Here is a 21,328-nt window from a genome sequence, read left to right as displayed (position 1 = left end):
AAACAGCTCTTCCTGGACTGAGTGTCGACAATAAAGCATGTGATAAATGTCAGTTCGGGTCATCAACAATAAAGCCCAAATCATGAAGTCTCCAGAACGAAACACTGTAGGATGCCTGCAGGCCAAGAGGGTATCAGAGGAAAATGGATTACACCCAGGACAAGGGAATAAGCTTCCCAAGACACAGAATTCGTAGCTATGAATGAAAAAGATACTCTTAAAAACTGTGTCTTCAAATGACACTGTTAAAGAGACAGGCACCCACACAGGCACACACATCCACTACACAAGGCACCACTGGAAGAGACGCATGTAAAACCTCAGTCTTAAGAGAAGAGAATGTACATCCATGACATTTCAGACACCCACAACTTCAGTCATGCAAGGTCTGTTACTCCCTCTCCTGGCTTCCAAGAGCCGGTGTGAGGGGACAGGAGGACAAAAGAAGAGATGTGGCCACTCTAAGGCTGGGAGCTGGAGGGTGAGGGCAGACAGCCTAGACTACATGAGAAGACAGGAAACGACTGATAGAGGCTGGCACCGTCTGAGCTGTCTTTGTAAAGAGTGCCAGTCTCCACTGAGAAGAAACTCGCTGAGGATGGCAGTTCTGATGTCCTATTCACTGAGTTTCAAAGTAGCCTGTTCAACCCTAATGCTGATAGCAACATTTCTTACTCAAATTTACTCAATTCTACAAACCATGAAACTTAAGGTTGTTTGGATGAAAGATTCATTTTACTTTAAAAACTAGAGTCATAACACAACTTAGACATTCTGTCTTGTCTAAAAATAACTCTTCTACAATAATAGGCTAACATGTAAGGATACAAAGTAATAGAAAATGTCAAAGTTGCCAATAATTATTAAAGTTGTTCAGTCAGAATTCCTTAGCTGTGATTTTACATAATTACACATTTGGTTCTGTCTAGACATGTTATTGAGTTGGATTCGTAACACATACCACCCTACCTCACCAGTGCTGGCAGACCACAATAGAATTAATACACGGCTGTCCACTCTAGTATTTAGGACATGTGACTGACAGAGCTGTATTTTTTTTTTTTTTTTTTGGTTTTTCGAGACAGGGTTTCTCTATGTAGCTCTGCGCCTTATCTGGAACTCACTTGGTAGTCCAGGCTGGCCTCGAACTCACAGAGATCCGCCTGCCTCTGCCTCCCAAGTGCTGGGGTTAGAGGTGTGTGCCACCACCGCCCGGCTGTATTTTTAATATACAGATGTCAACAACTTGCAACAAGATGGGGGCTGTCCAACCCAGGGCCGGCCGGCCACACACACACACACACACACACACACACACACACACACACACACACACACACACACGCTCAGGCAAGCACTGTAACTCTAGACTGCTGCCCTGCCCTGCACCTGTCACACCCACTGATATGGACGAACCACTCGGTGTGTTTCTGGTCCTCACGTTCCCTTCATCCTGGAGTCCCTGGTTGTAACTGCACAAGGCTCCAGCCGCTGTTTCACAGATCAGTAGAGGTATATAAACTGTCGCGGAGGACTGCTGGAAGCTGCTTAGATTGAACTGCCACTTAGAAAACGATACCACATGGAAAATGAAATAATTTCTTTTCCCTTAAGCAGTAAAAGGAGAAAAGAAACACATGACTTCGAAGTACCATCAACAGCAGGAAACGAAGTTGTGACCAGAGTAGCTAATAAGTCAGCCAAGAGGTAATGCGACAGACAGGAAGACTCGTGACAACCCAAAGTTACTTTAGAGAAAACTGGGGTGGCATCCAGCCGTTCTACAGAAGAGGAGAGGCACCACTAACACTGCACAGGAGGAGGTGGGGTGCAACAGGAAAAAACAACTGAACACAGTAGTTTCGGCATTCTAACGGCAAACAGATGTGAGTTCAAATTCTGCCTCAGTAACTTACGAGCTGTGTGAGCTGCAGAAACCATCTGCCCTATTATCAATCAACAGCCACAGGAACCTCACTTAGAAAAGTCCAGGCACATGTTAAATGATAATGGCCACTACGGCTATTACTGTCAGCATAAAATTTCTCAATAAGGGTTTGGAACTATCCAAATCCATAACACGCAAGAACCAAATGTAATAACAGCGACCATACCAATTAGGAGATCAACAATACTGGAAATCCAGAGAAAAGAAGTTTTAAACAAGCAGCCAGTTCTTCCCTTTTCCTATCCAAGTACTCTAAGGAATGAGAAAAAAGAAGAGACGTAACTCCTTGGGATGACCCACCACTCACTTCATCAAATACAGACACATAGGCAAGTGCAGCTGAGGACCAAACTGAACAACTAGGTTAAGCTGCAGAGGCATCCAGAGCCCTCCTACCTGGAAGTCAACTTCCTGCAGTCTCACTGCAGCAACTGTCTGGACAGGCCGCAACCATCTGAAAAGTTCCTGTGCAGGATAAAAACAAGGACTGAGCTCACATCTGGAGCTGAAGTCTGGTCTCACTGTCTACACAGTAACCAGACAGCTATCTGTGAGTCTTGTCAAATATTAATGTGGGAACAAGGGTGATTCCTGCAAGAGCCTCCGGGACAGTGTGAAGGAGGCACCCTGTGGATGCCCTGTCTCTCAGCACAGGATTCTGAACTTCACAGGAAAAATGCAGGTAAAGGGGGCTAGCCATGTGGCACAGGGGAGAAGCACCGATGTGCTCTGTCCAGTGTCAATCATCAACACTGGTTTTAGGGCAGGCCATGTTGTTACTGATGGTAAGTTTCTCCCCAACTTCACTTTCATGCCTGTGCTCTTTGGGTGATCTGCATAGGTTCATTCCTAAGAAGAAAAAATCCTTCCCCCAACCAGACAGGTTTCGCACCCCCTCCCTTCCTCCCTCCTCTCCCCCTCCTCCTCTGGGATCCTCCTGGATCCAAGCTGGCCTGGGGCTCAAGAGACAAGCCAGGATGGCCTTGAACTTGATCTGCCTGCTTCTGCCTCCTAAGTGCTGCGACTGAATGCCTCCAGCACCATTTTAAATGTCTTTTCTCCTATGCGGGGCAGCTCCATGCCCACCTTCTCCAGACGACAGTTCTCAACAGTGTGAAATCTTCTCTGTTAGATGAGTCCTTGGTGAAGGGTTAATGACCTAAAACCCTCAGGTGGCTGGAAAGTTCCCACAGGCAAGGTGACTAACAACAGCTGTGGAAGTGCCTGCTGAGGAGATCCACATACCAAGGCCTTTGGCATCTACCACTTCCAGACTGTGGGGGAACTGACCTCCAGGTAGAATCTTCCATCTCCAAGTTCCCCCTTTTCCATCCTCTATAGTCCCCAAGACCCCAGGCCACATGTGTACAGCCTCACTTCAGGGGAGTGACTGCAGCTCCTCAGTTGTTCTGATTAAAGAACAATTCTGCTTCTGGAGATGCCTGCGTCTTCCCTTTTATCTCCACATGGCTTCCATCGATCTCATCTAACATCCTGTGGTGCATTACACAGACCTGTGCTGTGTCATTTCCTCCTCCGAGTTGTATTAAGGTCCTCTTCGCATGCATCTGTGATGACTTTAACACCTAAGGCACTGTGTCTGACTCGCCAAAGATGGCCCTCCAGGAGCTACACGATTCCAGATACTAGTGCATGCCTGCTGAAGGGTAAATGATCTAAGAAACCACACAGGATGGCCCCCTTGTTGCCAGAACTGTAGCCTTGAGACCAACTAACTGGTCAACATATCCCAGACTGAAAGGGGAAAATGGTGACTTCAGCTCCACGGGTGGAATTTTGTTCCAGGCTCCATTACTCTTCCTAAAAGTGAAGTCCTTTCACTTGTTCAGAGAGAAAACCCGAGCCAGTTTGCTGTGGAGCTGGCCCGCCCACCCTCACTGCACTCCAGGGAAGGGATCTCAGCTTTCCGCTCCATCCTTCCACACAGTCTTGGTCTGTGTACGACTGAGATGAGCATCAGAACTCGGTAGCTCAGTGTCCCTCTGACTTGGGCCACAGGAAGGACTCGGCTGCTCTGCACCAACCAGCACTGTCTGGCTCCAGAAAACATCCCAATGAACTTCTGCCTCAGGCCTTAGCCTGACCCCAATGCACACACCTGAGGGAAGCAGCTGCGGTCACAGGCCTTTCTCTAACAACTACATTTTAAATACAGGCTATCAGGAAGGGCCTTGGCTAGCTCAATGGAAACAGAACTTCCTAAACCCCTTCAATTTCCCCAAATCAAGTCTTTCAACCCACTTTAGAAGTGAAAGGCCAACTGTGAAAAGCCATGCTGTACTTTTCTATGGATCTGAGGGCTTTTGAAACACTGGGTTCCAGGGGTACAGCAGGACAGTTTAAAGAACAGTGCTCAAGCACAACTAGCCCCAGAGGGTCGTGGCTAAGCTGGGATGAGGATGCCTGCAGGAGAGAGGCAGGAGTCCCAGGTTAAGCAGCTGCCTTGATGAGCCCCGCAATCATCCCAGAGGGTAGCTGGGCTCCAACCCCAAACCCCAAGAGAAGACGGCGGTCAACACAGTCCACGCCCAGCCTGAGCTTCCACCAGCAACACAGCCACTTCCTTCAGTGAGCTCACTGGGTAACAACGAGCAATGGACACACATAAATTACAACCAGATCTGCGCTGTAATCATATAATCACTGTGAACTGGAGTTCCCACAAAAAGCCACACCTATGGTAGACTCCACAAGGCTGAGAGGTCTGAACTGACTGTACAGAGTTGGAATGTTGCAGATTCAAAGTCAAATTATTTTGGTCTATTTGTGGTGCTCTTAATCATTCACTCTTTGTCTTACGAAATATCCTTGTGACTATCACATTAGACTTTTGGAAGATACTAACAGACTACTAGCTTCTATAAACCAAAAGCTGAGCATGCCATTAAGTAGCATGTGAGGCCAGTAATAGAACTATCCCTGCTTGCTGGGATGTACTCACCTGATGTTCCTACCCATGCATTTGAAAAAGTGAGAACACCAAAGGTACAAAGGGAGGGAAGGCATCAGATAATAAGAGTCCTCAGTCACTTCATCCCTAAGCAGAGAACCCACCTGGCACCACCTCCCTCAAAGGGATTCTGTATGCCACAACAAAGCACCTTGACTGTACAATACTGTGTCACTGGACAGAGGGACACCACAAACCTGGGGAAAAACGTGAACTTGCAGTAATGAGCCCTAAGTCCAATAACTATGGGATGAAGAAGATGACTACTCTGCATGACACACCAACAAAGAAACCAACGACGGGCATGTGCCCTTCAGTCCCCACAGCTGCTAGGGAAGAGTGAAATCACAGACAACCATAGACAGTGACACCAGACACCACAGCCGGGCTGCCAGGCTAGCAGAAGTCCTCAGAAGCTTGAGCAAAGCACTTGCCACCATTTGCAAATCAGCCCAAGCCCAGCTGAACACTCTTCTCCCCAGGGGAGTCTGGAGTCAAAGCATAGCAAATGCGACAGGACGCACAGGACTTTGGTCCAGAGTCTGAGCATCTGAACAAAGTGACTTCTAGCATTCTTTTCTCTGGTGGCCTTTTACTGCAGCACCAACACAGAGGTTTCCAGAGGTATCCTTTCCATGCAGGCCTAACAATCCCAAGCTTCTGGTTAGTGTTGGTAAGATCACAGCCCACCGATGACTGTCCTGTAAGATTTTCTGAACCGAAGCCTTCCCTCTTTTTCTGCAGAGTCCACTTGATTCACTAAGTGTCAGTGTACTCTCAGAGACGTTTTCCAAAGGAACAGGCGGAAAAGGCAATCGCTTTACCCCAGTAAATCAAGAGGGAATGGGAAGAAGCAGAAGTCATCCCAGTGGTCTGACCCGGTAACTCTTATTTGAGGTAATCATCCTAAGAAAATAATCAAGCATTTCTATTAAATGCACATGCAAAATAAATACATCGAAGCTCTATCATGACATATCAGACATATCAGTCCAAGGCAAGATGTAGTATTACAAAGTAATTTGAAACGGCATTCCAAAACTATTTCAATGGATGGAAAATAGTAAAAAATGCAACTAAACATTAAAAGCAGAAATAACATGAGATTCCAAGTTTGCTATTAGAAAACACAAACATGCACAGAAAAGCACAAAGTAAGAGAATATTACTACCAGAAACAACAGGGAGAGCAGAATCTCTTTGTCGTCGTCCCCCTACCCCCACCCCCGAGTTAGTTAAAACCAGCTTATAGGACTGGAGAGAAGACTCAGTGGGTAAGAGCATTGGCTGCTCTTCCAGAGGACCTGGGTTCCACATGGCAGCTCACAATTGATTGTAACTTCAGTTCCAGGAGATCCAATGCCCCCTTTTGGCCTCTCGGACACCAGCATGCCTAACACATATAGACATTCATGCAGGCAAACATAAAAAAATAAAAAATAAAAAAAATAAAAACTAACTTCTGTTACTTATCTTGCCGCCCACAAGAACAAATCCCTTTAAAACAAACAGGCCCAGGAAAGCAGCTCCTCTCAGCTGGTGAGTCTGCTGCATTCTGTAAAAACATGCATTGCTTATTTTGTCAGATGCAATGACTACAGTAACAGGGAAAGAAGATGCATTTTCCAGCAACATTTCAAAGAAGAAAAATCTTATCAATTAACTGTTATAACTAAAAACAAACAAACAAACAAACAAACAAACTGTTGGCGCTCTTTATACCCTGAGTGTAAAACTCAGTGTTCTGTGATTAACTAAGAGATGTTTAACAGTACTGACACCACACTGATAGCGCACAGGCCCTTTCATCATTAACCTCAGACAGAGGAGATGCTTCAGTGGGTAAAGTGCTTCTGTATGAGCATGAGGACCTGAGTTGGGATGCCCAGGACCAACATAAAAAGCTGGGCATGGTGGCATGCACTAGTAACCCTGGTACCAGAGTGGGAGACACTGGGTTCCAAGGAATTCACTGGCTGGCCTGTCAAGCTGAACAGGAAGCAGCTGGTTAAGGTAAGACCCCATCTCAAAGAAGGTGGAGGACAGTGATAAGGAAAGACACCTACCTACATCACCCTGCAGCCCCTAGACACGGGGAAGCACAATACAGTGGAGGTGGGGGTATGTTTGCGGTGTAACCAATCTGAGAGAGCAGGTCCAGTCTCTCCCAGATCACAGCTGAGAACACTGAAATTCTGCAGGGCTAAATCAGGATTACTTAGTTTCCAAATAAAATCCCCAAGGAAGAAAGAGGGTTGAGTTTCACTCTGAGTGATCACTTTATCTGAAGACAGAGCCACTGAGCTTTCCTGGGTCTCTAAAGAGGGGGTGTTCCTTGTAATCCTACACTAACCCAGGCCTCAGGCATCTGACAATCTCTGCCGCCTTAGGAATACAGGAAGCCACAAGGGTAACAGAACAGCGGTTCTTCCACCGGCTGACAACGAAGTTACAGGTAGCTAACTCGGTTTCCAGTTTACTCAATAAATAGAAGAGGGTCAGCCATGTCCCTCAGTGCAGTGGCAGTGGTCCCCTCCAGAGCCTGGCTTGCCAGTGTCCCAGGTCAATACTATTCCCCAAAACCAAAGCAAGGAAGAGGACAGTCTTGTTCTCACAGTCACATTAAGAGCACAAACTATTTGCAAAGAATAAATGTCATCCAACCTCCCAAGATGAGGGAAAAGAGCAAAGAAAATATGACCTGGGAGCCAGTCCCAGGTGCTGGGAACTCCGAAGATAGCCATCTCCTGTCTCAGGACCAACCAGAAGACAAGACACTTTGTGCTTCTTTCTGTTAAGGCCGCTCTGATTTCAAAATGCACCACAGTCCAAGGGTAGGGCTGAATGTCACACCACCTTTCTCTGGATGAATGTTAATTTGATGAGAATTATCTTATCCTGGCCCCCATTGAAGTAAATCAATTTGTCTTTGTGTCCACAGAGAGCTGAGAAGGACAGTAGTTCCACTTTATATAAAGACCCTGGGTACCTTACAGGTAGCAATGGGTATCACTTTCAGGAACATGAACCACCAGTCAATGCACTAGAGACAGAAACTAGAGCCCAAGGTTCAGAGAGCCTGAATGTGAGTGGTTCTGACCCCACCGCGTCCACCCCTAATAAGCATCTCTACTCTGTTTTGATGGCTCTAAGAGAACAGAGTGGCATTTCATGTGCGCTCTGATGGCCCAAAGTGAACATGTGTAACTCCAGCCCTGCTCTCTCCTGCAGGAGCCAGGGTATCCACAAACCCTTGTTCTAGAACAGGAGGATGGAACCAGATCTCCAATGAAAGAACATGGGAGTCTGCTGTCATCTCTACTGACTTACATTTCTCCTCAGAAAAGGGTTGCTGTAACTATGGCCACACATACATTTTCTTTTCAATTTCAAGTTCCGTTGGGTCTCCAAAGTCTACACTCTACAAAGAAGAAGTTACTCTGCCCAACAAGGTTACAGGGTACTCAGGGTACTGAGGGAGGGTTCCCACAAGCAGATTCCTGTTCCCCAAGTGTCTTACTGTGAAACTTGTCTCATTAAATAAGGGTAATGTCCTCCACTTCAGCCTGACAAATGGATTCCAACTGAAATCAATCTCAGTGTATATTCACCCATAAAGAGGACTGCAAAGAACTATAGCCAACCATGAAAAGATGAAATTTAGAAGACATTTAGTTCACGGATCTCAAGATTTGATAGTTAGTCTAAGAAAATACTTCCTTATGAAAATAGAAAACAACCACAAAAGGCTACAAGGAAAGAACACCAAGGTCTTGTCTGTATGTTATCAGCTGCCTCCTTCAGACAGGACATCACAGACTGGACTGTCACTCACAAAAGTGGAACTGGGAACAAGAAGGCTCACCAGGCAAAGACACTTGCCATCAAGTGTACCAGCCTGAGGTTGATCCCTGGAACCCACATGGTGAGAAAGGCAAAACAACTCCTGGAAGTTCACATGCCCATGGCGCACCACACACACACACCACACACACACACACACACACACACACACACACACACACACACACACAGAGTGAATGAATGAACGAATGAATGAATGGATGGATGGATGGATGGATGGATGAATGAATATGAATATGAATATGAATATGAATACACAATGGAATAGAAGGTTTGGAGTAATGATGTTTAAATAAATTTTAAAATAGTGAAATAAAACAGTAAAATGCTCTATATTTTGAGAGACAGAATGACACTGGAGTATCTTAGTCTAAAAATCAAATGTGGGGAGTTTAATTCAAGAACTCTAGGCACAACTTGTTTGTTCACATACTACTAAGACCTGGCCCCGACTTAAGCAGCACCCAGAGCTTCTAGCTCTTGCAGCAGCCACCAGGGAGCACAGACTTTGCTCCACTGCCCTGGTTTCAAAGCACACGAGAATCACAGAAGTGCAGGTTCTACAAGGGCCAGAAAACCGTTAGGGCCATTTTCTTTAAATGCTCCCATTTGTCAAGGGGAAAAAAAAAAAAATACCTTAGTATTTATATAAAATGTACCCACTTATTAAAACTCTTTACTAAATGTTAACAAAATAATACTTTCTCATAATTAATTACTGGAATTAAAAAAATCCCAAGCCGCTAGGGAAGAAATCTCATTGCTATTCCTTGCTTTGGCAAACCTCCTTGGATTTCTTTCCATCTATCCTCTGGGCTTTGAGTCAAGTAACTGAAATCTTGGCTAAGACGGAGGTATGTTAATTTGGGATCCTGACCCTTTTGAAAGCAAAGAGAAGAGAATGTTATACTACGTGCTCTGCATTTCTCAAGTCAGCCCATGACATGCGATGGTTTTCAGTTTCTTCCGTTCTACTTGGTTGTTTGGTCTAAAAGGAACCCAGGAGTATTTAAAACAAGCTATCCAACCAAGGCATTTAAAATCTTCACAAGGACTAAATTCCCAGAGGCAGCTTAGCCAGCTTTTCCATCCACTACAACAGCTACTCCTAGGAGACAATAGGAGCCATCGTCCGAGACCTGGCCATCATGCATCCATCTAGAAAACGCCCCAGAGACTCAGCAGACAGTGATAAACAAGATGATGAGAATCTGGAGAGTCTGGTGGCAGCAGTCAGCCTAAGGTCTGTACCCTTCTACTGCCCCACTCCCAGACTCAACTAGACATGGTTCAAAACCAGTGCTAACTAGTTGTCAACATTCTCCTCACTTAGGTGCTAATGGATTTTTTTTTTAATTTCCTTGGTAAAGTAGCATAAATCCTGTCTAAACAGCAAGCAAAAGGCTATATTTTTATAAGTACCTTACATGGCTAAAGGTTTGACCAGGACCCTTAGGAATTTTCTGGGCAATAACACAGGGCAGAGGTCAGTTGCCAGGAAGTGTGGCCAGAGTTGGCTCTTTTCTGGAAAAAAGAAAGCCTAAATGGTCTGGCCACTCATGTGTCTCATGAGGAAGACTCTCTTTGTGGACTTCAGATCTCAAACAGACTCACAAGTAACCACTACACAGGACTATGTATATAAATCAGGATTCCAATAGATGCCCAACACCCCTGTGTTTCTAGTTGTCCTGAGTCATCACCATGCTGATAAGATTACAGTCAGAATTATATAACCAGAATTTGTGCCCATAAAACAAACAGGTACACTGATGTTTCCTAGAGGGTAAACCTAATTTATTTTTTTCTTTTATGCTGAATCTTAACTTTCTTTTGGTTTCTCCGTGTAGTTCTGGGCTGTCCTGGAACTCACTCTGTAAACCAGGCTGACTACAACTCAGAGATCCACCTGCCTCTGACTCCTGAGTGCTGGGATTAAAGATTTATACCATCACTGCCTGGCGGAAACATTAATTTACTATTACGTTTCCTTTTCTTTTTATTTTTCCCTCACTATGTAGATCAAGTTGGCCTTGAACTCACAGAGATTCTCCTGCTTCTGCCTCCCAATCACTGTAATTAAAGTCTGCACAACTACACCTAGCATGAATCTTAACTTTCTTTGTTCATATCTTTTAAAGATTTTTTTTTATTTTTATTTTTTTGATTTTTCGAGACAGGGTTTCTCTGTGTAGCTTTGCGCCTTTCCTGGATCTCGCTTTGGAGACCAGGCTGGCCTCGAACTCACAGAGATTCACCTGCCTCTGCCTCCCAAGTGCTGGGATTAAAGGCATGCACCACCACCGCCTGGCCTTTTAAAAATTTTAAAACAAAAGATATTAGAGCCAAAATCAGCCAGAGTTTCTCAACACCTACAGAAAGTGGATCCAAATTCTTCCACAAGGTTCAATTCTGCCTAACTTCTTTCTCACCCGTTCCTTTCTGTGACCTTCACACACCATCTCTGCAGACACCCTGAGCTGAACACTCCACATGGCAGTCCTGTCCTTCCTCACATAGCCTCTAGTCACAAAGTGCCCCCAAACACTGCTCTATAATACCAAAGTTCATTTCTCCTACTGTGTCTAATTCAAGGGCCACCTCTCTAGGCACTTCCTAGTGTCTCTGCTGAGTTCCCACAGGGTGGGCACTACATACAGAAAGAATATGAGCTTTTGAGTCCAACATCATACACATCTCTATTCTATCACAATAGTTAGGCCTGAACAATGCAAGGCAATATAATTAACCACGGAAGACCTGGGGCTCTGGGTGAATGAATGCCATGAGCTCTAATCTCAATTTTAACAAAAGCCTGACCTTTCTTGGGTGAGTTGGACAGAGCAGAAACACCGGGAACCTCAGCTTTCTCCTCACTGACCTGTGAAAAGCTGCATCTATTTCACAGCAAAAGAACGAACAGAGGGTAAACAAATTCCCGGACGGAAGGTAACAAAAAAGCCACACTTCTCTTACGCACACTACCAATTGATCAAATGACTGCGAAGAGCTAGGGATCAAATTATCTTGGGCTCTTAGTTCACTGGACAGTCAACTCTTGACTACCCCAGTGTTCGACCTAACATTCTTATGACTATTAGGTAAACCCTTTTGGAATGTAATAACAGACCCCCAGCTTCCATCAACCTAAAGCCTAAGAATGTTATCTGATAGAATCTGAGACTGGCCAGCTTGCTGTTTCCACCCACACAAATGAAAAGAGCCTACATGAAACTCTTACTACATCAGAGCATGGTGTTTGGGGTGACCTAAATCTGTGTCCCCAGGCCACGGTCACTCATATTTGGCTCCAGAATAAACTCTGTCTTATTCCCTTTCAGGTGAGGCTTGTATTTTCACACTGAAGAAGCAGTTAGTGCATGTCATTCGGGGCTGACTCCCTCGCCCCAGGCCTCCCACTCACAGCTCTCCTCTCCGATACAAGTCTCAGGGCTCAGTGAGGTGAGCCCCAATGGTTAGCCCCTCCCCTGAGGTCACCTGCACAGCCTGGGCAGACATTCTGCAAGACTCCCTGACAAATAAAAGCCAGAGAAGTTCTGAGGCTAAAAACAAAGGAGTTGTAAAGTGTTGCTTACTCTAGAAGATTCCATTCAAATAACAATGGCTAATCTGCGAATGCCGCCTTCCTCCTCCGTGGGAAGGTCACTCAGTGACCCCGGCTCACTAGTGCAGCTCTCACCCTTCACCACACATTTCCCTTTCATGTTGTCATGCTCTCACACTGGCTACAAGAGCAGAGTTGAGAACCACTGCTCTAAGGGGACAGGTCCTGTGTGCTCTAAAGGGGACAGGTCCTTTCTGTCCAACCCTCCCTCAGCTCCCCTCCCAGGTAACGGGAATCATCCAGATCACAAGGTAACTCAGAATCCTGTGGTCCCTCTGCTAACTGGCTGTCACCTCTAAGCCCCCACAGCTAAGTTTGAACAGAGCTAGACAGATGCTCATATCTGAGCCTGGAATTCAACGTCAGCTCAAATAAGGATTTTACCTTTTTAAAAAAAAAAAAATCAATAAACACAAAAATCAGAAATGACAGAACAGGCTCCCATCAAGCTCTGGAATGCCCGGGAGTCATCCATTTTCTCTCCTGAAGCCAAACACTTTTCTCAGGAAATCAGTGTTTCACGTTCATTTCTCATGATTTGTCATAAAAATAACCTAGCTTACATCAAGGGAGTGTATGAAATTACTCATCAGATTAACCCAATGAAAAAATGGTGACAATTTCCCGCCCCCAGAAGGGTTTCTCTGTGCCCTAGACTTGCTCTATAGATCAGGCTGGCCTCAAACTCAAGAGACCTGCCTCTGCTTCCCTAGCACTGGGATTAAAGGTGTGCACCACCACACTCAATTCTCTATAAAGTATATTTTAATTTCATTAATTTCACTGCCCAATATGAGTATCAACTTATTAAAATGTCCATTTTCCACCTTGACATTTCCGAAATCCAGAATGAGAAAGGAATACCCTACCTGTCTTTGTATGGGTGGTGGTGGTGAAGGGAGAAAGGTCATGACCCTGGATTAACCACTGGGTCCTCCTCACCTGTCTGTGGCACATTCCTGGACAGCACAGAGAGACAGGCTATGTGACTTCAGCAAAGCTTCAGAAGCCAACTGCTAACACAACTGGGGCACATCAACCCTCTGAACCCCTCCTCCTGGAAGTCTTCTGGTGAGGACCACCCAACCCTCAAGACTCCAAGGACTCCAGGAAAGGCTGCCCCCAGTCAAATCCAAGAACAGCAGGTAGGGAAGCCAGAGGCGGAAGACAAATAAAACCTGCTCCCTGAAGATTTCTGGGTCAGTTCCAAGAACTTCCCTTCTCCCTCTGCCAGCAGCACCCATCAATTCCCATAGCAACCAGCCCACAGCTTTCCAACTTGTCCAAGAGGGAGGTGCGCGAGCTGCAGCAGAAGCACAGGGGAGAAGGCTGGAAACCAGGGCAGTAACCTCGGCGGGCGACACACTAGGTGCTCGCTGTCTCCCACTTCCCACACTACCAGACTGCGCTGACCCCTGACCCTTCAGCCAGGTGCTGAGACAAAAAGGCGACTGTTTTCCAGTGTGGTTTTAGATCTGTCTGTGTGGTACTAAAGCAATCCTCTCTCCCCCAGCACATGGTGAGTGGATGTGCTCAATGAGGAAGCCTCCAGAACCGACACTGAGATGGTGGCGACCTGGAGTTACAATCTGAGAACACAGGGAGGTGAGGAAAGCTTGCTGAGGTGTCTGTTGGAGGTGGGGAGGTGGAGTCTCGTGAAGAAAGGCCTCCAGAACAGGATGAGAAGGACTGCAGGGGACCACAGTACTTCTGTCCCCAGTACCTCCTCGAGAACACGACAATCAGGAGCACGCCTCAGTATGGTGACTTTCAGTGAGAGCAGAGAGTTGTCAGAACCAGGGGATACACTAGTGATAATTTAAGTGCCGTGGGGCTGGGGATATATGGTCAGTGATTTAGCGCTTAACCTCTGATGCAAGATACCAGATTCCATCCTCAACACCACAAAAACAAACAAAAGAATAAAGGGGGTTGAGAGGAAAAAGAGTAACTAATGTTTAATGAATCCAATGTTTATCTGAAGAGTTTCAAACATGGACTATAAAGCAATCTACAAAGCTTCATACCTTCTTAAAGAATGTGAACGCTAACAGGCAAGGAGACAATGAGCAGAGTGGGAGATGGCACAATGTCACTGCCCGCCGGGTCTAGGCAAGACTACAGGAGACTCAGTGGCCCCACCAAGAGTTCCGGCCCACGCTCCTGCACACTTCACAGTGCAATCATGATATCCCCAAGTGATTTTCCCGAGGACCTCAGAGCACTGCAGTGGGGAATGGCCAACTTTCACCTGAGGCACACCTAAAGATGGTTACCCAATGCATGATCATAAAGACCCTAACAGGCTGGGCAGTAGTGGCACACGCTTTTAATCGCAGCACTCGGGAGGCAGAGGCAGGCGGATCTCTGTGAGTTCCAGGCCAGCCTGGTCTACAGAGTGAGTTCCAGGACAGGCTCCAAAACTACACAGAGAAATCCAATCCTGTCTCAAAAAAACAAACAAAAAAAAAAGAGAGACCCTAAAAGATGACTTCACATTACCCACAGAACAGGGAAATGGAAGGAAAGATGTGAAGACAGGAAGGCTTGTCACGACAGGAAGTCTGCTTCAGAGTAACTACCTCTATGAGATCAGTAACTCTTCCTAAACTTTAAAAAAATAAATAACACAGAGAAGATGAAGTACCTGATGCATAAGAAACAGTTGTCTAGGAGATCAAAACTACTAAAAGAAATCTAAATTCCCATGTAAATTTGCCACAATTCTAATAAGACTAAGAGGATATTCTCAGAGAATACTCAAAAGCTAAGTCTACAGCTTCTATGGGAAAATACTGGAGAATAACTGGGCTAACTATGGAAAAGAAGATTAATGAGAGGCTAGCCTTAACATCTGCCAGATAGTGAAAGAGGGGTGAACCCCCAATAATTACAACACTGTGAAACTGGTTCCTGAGCAGGCCATCAATCAATGGATACCCCAAAACTTCTGAAACACTTGAGGGGATTCCATGTAGAATAAACTGTGACACGTAAAACCAGTGTAGGAAGAGAAATGTCTCAACAACAGCGATGGCACAGCCAGATAATCAGAGGAAAAAACCAAGGGATGGCCACTCGGCCACACAAAACACAGTCACAAGAATGCCTACAATCAACAGAAACATCCAGTCTTCAAAGAAAGCAAGAGGCGTTTTTCATAATCTTGAAGAGCCCACATTTCTTCTAATAGGACATAAAACCTAGTAACAAGGGAGTTGATGAACTTGAAAAGCTGTACAGATGGCAAAAGTTACCCTAAATGGCAAAATATAAACCCAGGGGAAGAAGTTGTTTTTTTTATTTAAGAGCCCATCTGGACAGAAGAACAGGCAGAGGACAAGAGTCAATCCACACACTGGGAAGTCACTGCTAAGCACTTGGAAGTCTGTTTGTGTGCGGCCTGAGAAACGGACAGGAAAACGGCAGTGAGACCCACTTTATACCTGGGAAGTGGACAAAGATGGCCAAGCTAAGACAAGCTGGGCATGGCAGAGTGTTCCTGTAATTCTAGGCACTGCGTCATCCTCAGCTGCATATCATGTTCAGGACTGAGATACGTTTTAAAGAACAAACACTGTGTATTAAATTAAAACGGGTAAGATTGCATACCTCTTTAGACTACTCGGGAAGGTGACCTGGGATAGTGAGGTAAGCCTGGTAACACACTGAAACTTCATTCCTCACAAAGTGAAATGCAAGCCAAATAGTGCACTGCTGTCCAGAGGGAAGAAAGATGGATATGCTGCTGAGAAGACACATTTGTGTAATTTATTTGGGGGCAAGTGTTAATACTTGAAACAGGCTCTAACAATAATAGTCTTTAAACCAGAAATCCCTCTAGACAAATTGTGTACTTTCAAGTCAAGGTTAGCCACTGTGTATTTTCAATTGCTATAACAAAATGCCTGAGAGCGGGTAATGTACTAAGAATGAAGTTTTGACATTGCAAGTCCTAGACTAGGTGGCCTATCCAGTTTGACCTCTGGTAAGGGCCTTCTGGCCACTTCACAACATAGTAGCTAGTGTGAGGGCACCATGGTGGGAACATATAAAAGAGAAAAATAAAATGAGATTAGGGACCAGTGTCACATACGTAGTTGCTGGTGCTTGTGAGAATGGACTCCCTCAGAAGACACACTCTAATCCCTTCTGAGGGTAGTTCTGTGGTGACATAATTACCTCACAACACCCTACCTCTTACATGTTTCAGCACCTCAGTATGCCACATTGGGAGCCAAGCATCTAGCACGTCCCCCCTTCTTTTTTTTATGGAGGCGGGGGGGTGGGGGGCTCTCAAAACTCATCCAAATCCTCGCAGCTGCTGTAGCACTGTTAATGCCTAAAGCCTATCACTGAGACACTGAATGATAAGGAAGCCTTCAGCTAGAACGGAAGCAGTATGCTGTGCTTCCATTTACATAAGAGCTACAATTTCATACATAAATATAAATGCCATGTGGTAGCTGAGTAAATCTTGGAAAAAGAATGTTATCAGAAAAACGACTAAAATCCCAGGCACATCTATATAGTGCTCCTTTACCACACAGCCGGGCCTCATAGCCTCTAAATACCACTAATGAGAAACCCCGAAAGTCTATGTGTTGTATTTTGTCAATTTTCAAATCCTCACCTCACTGCACCTGCCTCATCTTGTAGATTCCAAATGCTTCAAGAAAAGGGCTCTGCCAAGCTCAGCTCTGGGTGAGAGAGAAAGCCGTCTGTGCGCGAGTTCAACAAGTGAAAGCCAGGTAGAGAGTGGGCAGCGTGCTGACATTCAAGTCAAACATTCACGCTGTCAATTAAAATGTTTATGCTTAGTGATTGTCTATCGTGATAAAACACCATGACCCAGGCGACTTTAGAAGGGCTTATTTGGGGCTGAAGTTCCAGGGGGTAGGAGTCCACCATCACAGCAGGGAAGCTGGGTGGAGGGAGGCCCGGCAATGAGGCAATGAGAGCTGGAAGCTAAGAGCTGAGGGCTCACATCCTAACCACAAACGGGAAGCAGAGAAAGCAAGCTCCAGCTGGCTGGAGTCCTTCAACTCCCAAAGCTCACCCCCAGTTGTGGAGGCACAGAGGTCCTTGTGCTCACAGGAAGCACTAGGAGAACCAGGAATGGTCAACACACAGGGCTGTCTCTTCAAAGGGAAAGATGTATAACCTGTTCTCTGCCCAGAGCCTGGGAGAGGACATGGTTAACAGCATGGTGACCTTTCCGCTATGAGACCACTGGATCCTCCCCCAGACCCTTATTGTGAGCTTATCAATCTATAGTATCTATCTTTATGGAAGGTGTCAACCTCAATCTATACACCCCAACTTTTTTTAAATTTAGTTATATATACAGTATTCTGCCTGCATGCATGTCTGCATGCCAGAAGAGGGCGCCAGATCTCATTACAGATGGCTGTAAGCCACCATATGGTTGCTGGGAATTGAACTCAGGACCTCTGGAAGAGCAGTCAAGTCAATGTTCTTAGCCTCTGAGCCATCTCTCCAGCCCCTATACTCCCTATCTTTATGGAAGATGTCGCACGTACTTTACAAAGAGTTTCAATGTAGTCATGTCTTAAGCTTTATTGTGCATATGGGATGAAGACAGAAATTTTTCACCAAATTGTGCTGTGCTTAAATATGCCTAAAATAAACCACCTGGAGTCAGACTCTCAGTTTGAACTAACACAGGCTACTGAGTCATGTTGAACCAAACTCCCTTCTTGCCTCCCATGGATCATTACATTGCTGGCCATGGTGGTCTGAGAGGCGCCCCATACCCAGTGACCTACTTCCTCCAGCAAGGCCACATCTCCTAAGCGTCCCGCAAACAGTGCCACTAACTGAGGACTGGGTATTCAAGTGCCAGAGCCTGTGGGGTCATCTATCATTCAAGCCCACATCCTAAATTCAGCTGTTAGCTCATGTTTAGGGTGGGAAGCAATGTGTTCTCTTCTTGCACACTCACTGCCACTTGGTACATTTAGTTGCCGCCCTGCAAATCATGACCAAAAAAAGGAGATGCAAGAAAGCTGATCTACATGCAAAGACAGGAGACTCATCAGAGGATGGTTTTCTACTAACTTATTTAACATACTCTTTAGTGCTAACTATTAGCTTACAAGGTGATGTATGAGAAGTAGACAGGAATATCTAAGTAAGAATTAACGTGCTAAAAGCAGAATGCAAATATAATAATCTGCTGACTCAAACTTTCCCTTCTAATACCCACAAACATTGGGCAGCTAGCGAAAATGGCTTTGCTCTAAGGGCTTTTTTCCCCTAAATATTGAACGTTTGTTTTTAATGACAGAAGTCCTGTGTAAGCAGGATGAATACAGGGGGAGGTTCTGTAGGAAAACTCTAAGTCCATGCTGTAGTGGTCTGAATGAGAGTGTCCTCCAGAGGCTCATATACTTGTCATGTATGTTTAGTCATCAGGGAGTGGCTCTTTTTGAGAAGCATTAGGAAGTGTGACCTTGTTGGAGTATGTGTGGCCTTCTTAGAGGAAGTGTGTCACTGAAGGTGGACTCCGAGGTTTCAAAAAGTCCATGCCAGACCCACGTCCACCACCACCACCACCACCACCACATCCACTCGCTCTCTCTGCCTACAGATCAGTATGTAATCTCAATTACTTCTCCAACACCACACCTGTCATGGCTGCCACCATGCTCCATGCCTTACTGATAATGGACTAAGCCTCTGAAACTGTAAGCCAGCCCAATGAAATGCTTGCTTTCTCTTACAAGAGTTGCCGTGGTCATGGTGTCTCTTCACAGGAATAGAACAGTAACTAAGACAAAATGTTCACAGTGAAAGACACCCTTCAGCTAATCAGGACCCAAAATAATATCCACCTGCAAGGTGAAAGATGAGAATGCTTTCTTGAGGAAACGAATATGGTTCAAGGGAAAGAAAAGTGTCACGTAGGTAACTGCAGGCAAAGACAAGCCAGTGCAAACGCTGCCCCCGCAGTTTCCAAAGAAGCCGTCAGGGGCCACAGACTCCGAGAGAGGACAAGCAGCAAGGGAGACAGCAGTCCGTGAGCAGCATCTCTGTGGGCTCCCCTCCTGAGTGCCTGCCCCCACTGAGTGCCTGCCCCCACTGAGTGCCTGCCCCCACTGAGTGCCTGCCCCCACTGAGTGCCTGCCCCACTGAGTGCCTGCCCCACTGAGTGCCTGCCCCACTGAGTGCCTGCCCCACTGAGTGCCTGCCCCACTGAGTGCCTGCCCCACTGAGTGCCTGCCCCCACTGAGTGCCTGCCCCCACTTGCTCTCTTTACTTTGTTTCCCACACTGCACAGCATGTCTGCTCTGACTGCTGTAGGGAGCTTGCACTAGACAGTTCCAGTGGCCCTGGCCAGTTCGCAGCCTGCCTTCCCTGAGACATGGCTCTGCACACCTAATGCTCTCTTCGCTTTACAGGCTGGGCTCCCTGTGATATGTAAATGAAGTGCAGCTCAGACCTCTGCTGAGGGCGCCAATTAGAGAGAGCTTGAGGAACTCGGAGGATAGACAGGAGAACAATTGTGGAGTAAGAAGTGGCCAGTGGCAACTGACCATTTCAATACTCTGAACATAACACTCAGCAGGTATTACATTGTTTATTATCTTAAGTATCAAAAGGAATAAAGAAGTCTTTCCTGTCGTAATAGACAACCATTCAAAAGAAAGAGATTTCATGCAATCCTTACTCTGAGACCAAGAGGCTTTTAAGGGAACCTTCCAAGGGACCTGCCCCTTCCTGCCCCCAGGAAGTCTCATTTAATCCTGTATAGCCCTTGCCTGTGGTGTGGATCATGAGGTGGGTGGGCTCTGTGATGGGTACACAGCACATGCCTCAGTTCTCAGAACAGATCAGTCTGCCCTGGAAGAGCCTTTCAAACTTAGAACACTGTAACAAACAGCTTTGTGCCCGGCACAGCTCCCAGGTACACATTCTAAGTGAGGTTTCTTTTTAGTGTCCACTGCAACAACAGTGACCATGCCTGTGCATGCAACATTCTCTAGTTCCCGACATCTGCATCTACTAGCAAAGTATAATGCAACAGAATTAGTGTAAAAAGTGGTAAAAAGTGGAATTAGTGCAAATGGTGGTTGAACTAGATTTATATTAATATGGGTATATCTCCAAATGTTGTTAAAAGAAAAATTTACAGATATATAATCTCAATTATGTTATCCTTTTAAAGTACAGGGACCTAATACTTTTTCATTATTAATGAAAATTAAAAGGCCAAGTCAACCTGTTGATGTGTAGAGAACAAGGAGGAGAGCTGGAAAGAGAGGTGGGGTATAACCCAGGGCTTACACTATGCAAACAGACACATTATTGCCTCCATTTAAACTCCTTTTAGTATCTCCTAGGAACTTTGCAGGATTAACTAATTCAATATCTTAAAAACAGTGAAAATGAAGATAATGTGTCTACCGCTAACACAAAATCAAGTCCAGGAGCTGATTCTGGAAGACGAAGCGGAGGAAGCACCAAGGGTAGTTCCCAGGCAGGCGACAATCGCATGGACGAGATCTGCAGGGTGACTGAGCTCTGGAGTCACCTGCCAGCGGAAGGAAGGCAGGCACAGACAGCGTACTGTGGTTAGCTTGGTCAGTACCACTCTGAACCACTGTGGCCCTGTCTCATGACCTCAGCCCCAAGATGTTCAGGTAGCTACACACTTGTTCCTAGCTGGACCAAATGTCACCGAGGCAGACAGACTGAGAGGAGTATCTGCGGGACAAGAAGAAAGGTTCCCTCGTTCTGAGATCCAATCCAAGCTGTCACCAACAGAGAAGCAAGAATTCCAGAACAATTACCCAACAGCTGAGAGCCATTCTGTCTTCCCGCCATAAACCTTCAATTCTGCAGGAAGCTCATGTCTTTACTGGAACAGGGCATCCCCTGACCCTTTAGGCGACCC

General features: G+C 45.8%; 1 protein-coding gene across 18 annotated transcripts in view; it reads right to left on the bottom strand.

Annotated features, from left to right (window-relative positions):
* The window catches only part of Sipa1l1 (signal induced proliferation associated 1 like 1), a 309,410-nt gene that overhangs the window by 208,479 nt on the left and 79,603 nt on the right, over window positions 1-21,328 (bottom strand). For 3 of the 18 annotated variants that reach the window (XM_076550988.1, XM_076550983.1, XM_076550984.1), the window contains one exon: window positions 2,345-2,413. The exons of 5 other annotated variants lie outside the window; for them this stretch is intronic. The gene's annotated coding sequence lies outside the window, so the exon portion shown is untranslated. Of the gene's footprint in view, window positions 1-2,344; window positions 2,414-3,034; window positions 3,402-11,664; window positions 11,865-21,328 lie in introns of those variants that run through there. 10 more of the 18 variants (XM_076550993.1, XM_076550994.1, XM_076550996.1 and 7 more) reach the window with 7 other exon arrangements.

Source organism: Peromyscus maniculatus, chromosome 14 (genome assembly GCF_049852395.1).
Source record: "Peromyscus maniculatus bairdii isolate BWxNUB_F1_BW_parent chromosome 14, HU_Pman_BW_mat_3.1, whole genome shotgun sequence".
NCBI lineage: Eukaryota > Metazoa > Chordata > Mammalia > Rodentia > Cricetidae > Peromyscus > Peromyscus maniculatus.
The sequence above is the reverse complement of the archived record's forward strand: the minus strand, read 5'-3'. Positions and strand labels throughout refer to the sequence as shown.